This window comes from Pongo pygmaeus, chromosome 2, assembly GCF_028885625.2.
Source record: "Pongo pygmaeus isolate AG05252 chromosome 2, NHGRI_mPonPyg2-v2.0_pri, whole genome shotgun sequence".
NCBI classification, from domain to species: domain Eukaryota; kingdom Metazoa; phylum Chordata; class Mammalia; order Primates; family Hominidae; genus Pongo; species Pongo pygmaeus.
The window spans coordinates 155,708,454-155,714,713 of NC_085930.1; the positions used below are offsets into that span (position 1 = coordinate 155,708,454).

General features: G+C 35.9%; 1 long non-coding RNA gene across 1 annotated transcript; it reads left to right on the top strand.

Annotated features, from left to right (window-relative positions):
* The first annotated feature begins 571 nt into the window (after nucleotides 1-571).
* On the top strand, nucleotides 572-3,869 carry LOC129034272 (uncharacterized). The gene is made up of 3 exons (XR_008501793.1): nucleotides 572-824; nucleotides 1,947-1,970; nucleotides 2,252-3,869. It is a non-coding gene; the product is annotated as an uncharacterized LOC129034272 (long non-coding RNA).
* The last annotated feature ends 2,391 nt before the right edge of the window (nucleotides 3,870-6,260 follow it).

A 6,260-nucleotide genomic window follows, 5' to 3' on the forward strand; every position in this document is an offset into this window, starting at 1 on the left:
GCCTCCCAAAGTGCTGGGATTACAGAATAGTCAGATTTAAAAAAAAAAATCCATGGGTCAAACAACGTGTTAATGTTTGTTACCATTTTTAAGTGTCCAAGATATCAAAGTGAGGTAGGAACTCAGCAGGACTTATTTTCTGAGCAATAATCATGACCCTGCTGATCAAAGCAGAATGCAGTAAAGAAACAAGCAGAAACTAACAGATGGCTACAAAAGCAACCTCCAGTTGCCTTCACTGATTAAAGACCACCAGCGCTATTTTTAAACATAACTGTTTAAAAATGCCATGACAACGATCCAGAAGTTATCTTATATGGTTTCAGGAATTTCCCCACCCCTTTCCTATAAAATTCTGAAAACCAGCCCCTTAATTAGCATACAATTAAGAGTAAGGATAAATATAGCTGGCCAACAATCTACCCGGACTGCCCCTCTGGACTGCTCTGTTTGGGTACACTGCTGCTCCTGCTGCTGCTCTGGTCTGTTCTGCCTGTGGAGCAGCCACTTTGCTATACACCGCTACTCCGGGCAACTCTGCCTATGAGGAAGCACTGCTCTGTGGGACAGTGATAAGGCTGCACACCGCTACTCCCGGGAACTCTGCCTTTGGGTCAGCCCTGTTCTGTCTACGGAGCAGCTATTTTGCTGTATGCTCTTGCTCTAATAAACTTCTTTCTTTCACTGCTGGCTGGAGCTTGAATTCTTTCCTGAGTGAAGCCAAGAATCCTCCCAGGCTGAACTCCAATTCGGGATAAACCTGCATCTGCTGGATAACTTGATAATGAATTTTTTAAATTAATTTTTTCACTTATTGATCCATTGTAATTCCAAGATTTCTATAGTGTTATAACAGATGCGGTAATAAATAGAAAACTGTTTAGTGCTAAAAAATGAGTCGTATTCCTGGATAGAAATCTTTACAGGAAATTATTTGTTTGTTTGTTTGTTTGGGATGGGATGTCTAACTCTAAATTTTATCTGAATCTTAATATCAAAAAGTGCATATGTCCCCTAAGGGAAAATATTCTCAAACAATAATGAGTAAGAAAGCAGTTTGATTAGAAGTCTTAGTCCTCCTTTTATCCATAAGGTTGATTCGCCTTTATTCGTTGGATACATGTAATATGGGCCAGTCCCTAATCTCCCTTAGATAATTATGGGTACTTTCCTAGGTAACTGTGTACCTGAAAAGGAGAGCTAATTATAATTTTCATGCACTGGCTCCAATAAAACACTGTTCTTGAGTATGCAGACCAAAACTTTTAACAATATTAGGGGCTTAAAGGTGGTAAACAGAATTCAAAGTAAATTAATCTCACAGTCAGTTCTGTGTGGTCCAATCCCCACTCTGAGGATAGCTTCATATTTCCTTTATTCATAGTTTGAATCCCTACCACAGCATATTGCAGAATTCCATACTGGCTTCCTGGTACATAGAGTAAAGGTTATTACAGTACCAAGTAAAAGCAAAAGCCACTGAAGCCTCCCTTTTCCTAACACACCAATAAGTGAAATATTGTAATATATGCATAAGGGTATTGAAGTGATTGTTACTACCATTAAATATGATATGTATTAAAATATTTCTATTTTTTTTCTTCTCTTGTACACAGGAGATAGTGGTGAGGGTTACGTATGTGGCTCGCCTATATTTTGTACAATCTCACAAGAGAACCATGACAGAACTAGAGGAAAATAGATGCCACTCAGAGATATCAGACACAAAGAACAGTGATATCATTTTTATGTTTAGCTTTTAGACATGACTTTGGGTTAGCTCCCATTGAGAGGGAAAAGTCCATTTAAGATCACATCATAGAAAAGTGTTATGTTCAGGGGGGCCATTTTAGAAATCGCATATTTTTAAAAAGAAAGTATGGTGCAGGAATTTAGGTAGTTATTGTTTCTCACATGAGTACATTTCTTTCTTTGCTTTTCAACAGGCTTGCACTCCTTGGACCACTAAAGTGAGTTACATTCAGTAACAGATTCTTTGTCCTTGAAATTTCAGTATTATCAGTGATGACCAGGGTAAAAGATTGAGATTTAAATAAGATTTGAGTTATCTAATAGTAAGAAACCAAGTAGAAAAGCCACACGTTACTATTGAGGAGATAACAGGAGAGCCTGTGTCCTTGTCTTAAAAAAAATGCTTTTGCTTGAATTCTGTGAGGTACCCCAATGTCCTTCCAATAAAAATCTCCTCTCATTTCTCTCTTATTTTTTATTACTTCTCTTTTCTTCTCAGTCTCTCAGTCATTTTCTGTTTCTTGCAACTGAAGACCCCTAAGTTACACAGAAATCAGATTTAAAAATATAGACTCAGAGGAATGTAAATATTTTGAATTGAGTGGAGCGAAAAGTGCTGAGACTCCTACCCACGTTCAGATATATGAAAGTGGTGGTCAATGAGAAAGAATCTTTAAACAACCACAAGCAGTGACCGGCTGGAACCTGGGCCTCCTGAAGATGAAGTCCAGAGAGCAGGTGGCTGTTGTCATAGATCCGCTTAAATAGGATGAGGAATGGTAGGCCCACTGAGTAGAATGGCTACATCTGACAGGCCTAGTAATGAAATTGGAGACGGGAAAGCCCAGGCCCTATGGGTTTCAAAGCACAGAATGAAATTCAGAATCCTTGTGTGATTGTACAGAACAGTCCCTTATTACTTGTAGCTATGCTGCGGAGCACACAGAAAACTAATTCCAGGGATGCATTTTGCACCTTGCTGAATTATAATATTAGTTGAATTCACAAACTCTCATGTATGTGAAAGCTAAGGCATTAATTAAGAAAGAGTGGACTAGGTATAAAATCATAATAACACTCTGGCATCCAATTTCCAGAATTTAAAATTATCTCTCTGCCTAAATAGCTGTGGGGTTCTAAATAAGTTACTCAAATTATATGTCTTACTTTTCACGGGGAATACTAACAATATTGTTAGTAGCATTATTTCATGAATAGCTATATTTTAAAGAATAAATTAGATAACCCACACCAAACACTTAACACAATGCCTAGTACAAAGATAGTATTTGGATGTTAGCTAGTAATTCAAGTAAAATCTTTAATAATTTTCAAATAGATGAAAAAGAATTTGTATTAAGTGTATTTATCAAATGATTACTTACTCTGCTACACAAGCTTTACGTTCAGAGAAATTTAACGCATATTTCTTACAATCAGAAATCTTCCAGTTATTCTGGGAAGGCCTGAATAAAACTAGTAAAAATTTAAATAATAACATAGGAGAAATAGAAGGTCAATATAGTGAGACAAGAACTCAGTCACAAGGTTTTATAAGATTAAATGCTCAATGAATGCTCTTGGTAAAAGGTGTTATATTTTTCTTCAATATCTTTTTTATCCAATGACTATTTGATCTACTGTATTTGAAGAGTTAAACTCATTTCTACATGTCTTATTTTTGCTTATGTTCTTATAGCAAGGATCAGTCAGACCTAAATATTAGTTTCAGGACTGCACACTTTGGGTTTTGATATTTATTTTTTTCATTTCCTAAGCCAGAAAGTGAATCTTTGAAAACTGTAAGACAATAATCCAAGTGGAAAATGCTTTGAAAGCTCTTTGTAGTTGGCAATAAGGCTTTATTAATGACAATTGTTCTCACATGATGGATGTACTTGCCATAATACCTATGGGCTTATACTGTGACTATTAGTATTTCCTTGAACAATTCCCTAAGTGACCATATATAATTTAATACACCTAGCCTCCTAAAACACATTGTCTTGTGGATTTGTCAGTAGTGTATCTTAATGAGAAAAAATGTCCTCCTTAAATCAAATGTAAATTACTTTTTCTAAAAATCTAACTACAGATAAAACGTACTTTTAAAAATATAATCTTGCAATATATTTATTAAAATTTTGTTAAATGAATCATGTTTTCCATTGATTTGCACTATTATGTTGGAGATGTGTTCCTATGGTAAGAAATATGACCAAAAGTGAATATATATCACAACTTAGAAATGCAGAGTATTTTAGATTGCATATTCAACAAGAAAACATTTTGCTGAAATAATATGTAAAAACATATCTGTAAAGTTTTCTGAATTCCTATATATGAATTAGAAAAATAATACCTTAATAACATAGCCATTGTCAGGAGCAATTAAATAAGACTTTAAATGCTATAAATTTCACAATACTGTGCAATATTTTTATCATAATCCCCTTTACAAACAACATGGCTTATCTGTAGTTTGCCTTGCTTGCTATACAAATGCTCAGATGACCATCTGGTACAAAATGGTGCTCAGAATCATTTACATCTCTCTTTTTCCTCTAAGTTATTTCATTACATGTTTAGCAATAATTTCACAGAAAGACAATAACATCTATTTTGCTTAATTTTTCTATTAATATCTAGTTTCCAACAATATTTTAGCTTTCTATTTACTTTTAAAATGTAGTTTGCAACGTAGCAAGTGAGTTCCTCTTTCAGTAAAGATCGAGGACAGAGAATTTGGGTCATCTGGCCTAAAGTGTTTAACAGCTAAAAAAATATCAATCTGGTTTCAAAGTGGAAAAAGTGACATAAAGATGTTGAGCGGACCCCTTCTCACTTTATTTCTATGGATCATCTCATGATTCTAATGCAAGTGTAATAGCAGAAGTTGGATTCTCTTCATGCTACAATTATATAAGAGATGTTGCTAAAATATACACTTGTCGTATTCCTTTAAATACACCCAGAAAGGATTTATTCTTTCCATTCTGTCTTCTCCATTCCACTACCATAACTTGAATTCAGGTGGACTTTTCTCTCCCTGGACCATATAGCCCAATAATCTAATATAACTACACATAATACCAATCATTTCACACACTAGATGCTGATCTAATCTTCTGCTCACCTCACTAATCTTATATTCTTGAAAACAACTCTAATCATATTACTGAAAAATATCAATAGCTCATTACTTAAGTAGTAAAATTCAAACTCTTAAATCTACAAGTGAAGGTCTACTGTCATTGACCCCTGCTTTTCATCTAGACCCCAATTCTTCCTGACACTCCCATGAAACTGGAGTACTTACTCTTACTTATCAGTACCATTCTAGCACTCCTACCTCCATTTGTTCACTTGTGCTAGTCCTGGGTATACTGCCGCCGTCTTCCCACATTGATGATCGCACCCACATAGAAGGTCATTCATTGATTTTTTACTATCAAAACATTTAATTATTCACTTAAGATAATAGCCTCCACTTCATCCATGCTGCTGCAAATTACAGGATTTCACGTTCCATTCTATGTATCCCCTAAATCTGTCAAAATAAAAACAAATAATTTAATGCTCATTTGCTTGATTTATTTCTGTCTTAAATTATTTGGGGTACTAGTAAAAGAATGAGATTAGATTCAGACAATCTCTAAGGCTTCTAAAGTTCAAAAATTATATTCCAGGCACTCAGAATATCATGACAAAATGTGAATATTTTTGTTGATTAAAGTGGTATATTAAAGCTTGTGTTTGACTAAAAGTGAACCGCTGGATGAATTTTCAGAATGTGAACACACCCAAGTAACCAACACCCAAAGAGACAGAATGTCAGCAGCACCCCACAAAACACCTCTAGTAACCCCTTCCAGTTCACCAGGTACATCAGTAGGCAACTGCTATCTTGACTTGTAAAAGCACAAATTAACTGGAATATTTGGAACATCATGGACATGGAATTTCTCTCACAGTTTGCACTGTTTTGTGTCTGGCTTGTTGTTGTTGTTGTTTAACATTATGTTTGTGAGATTCATCCAAACAAACAAACAAAGGTTGTGTTTGAAAGACATTTGCCAATATTTGTTTTTAATTTACTGTCAATACTTGAAAAGGTCGCTAGATGTAGATGTTCTTAGCCTTCCAAAGTATCATGATTTCTCAATTTCCTGCTCTACCTAGCACAGACAGCACCTAATTCTTATTAAACACAATCAGCAAACCGTAGAAGCGTAATAATACGGTAAAAAAAAATCTAGTTCCCAGCCAGGTGAGGTGGTTCACGCCTGTAATCCCAGCACTTTGGGAGGCTGAGGCGGGTGGATCACCTGAGGTCAGGAGTTTGAGACCAACCTGGCCAACATGGCAAAACCCTGTCTCTACTAAAAGTACAAAATAGCCGGGCGTGGTGGTGGGCGCCTGTAATCCCAGTTACTCAGGAGGCTGAGGCAGGAGAATCGCTTGAACCTGGGAGGTGGAGGTTGCAGTGAGCCGAGATCGTGCCACTG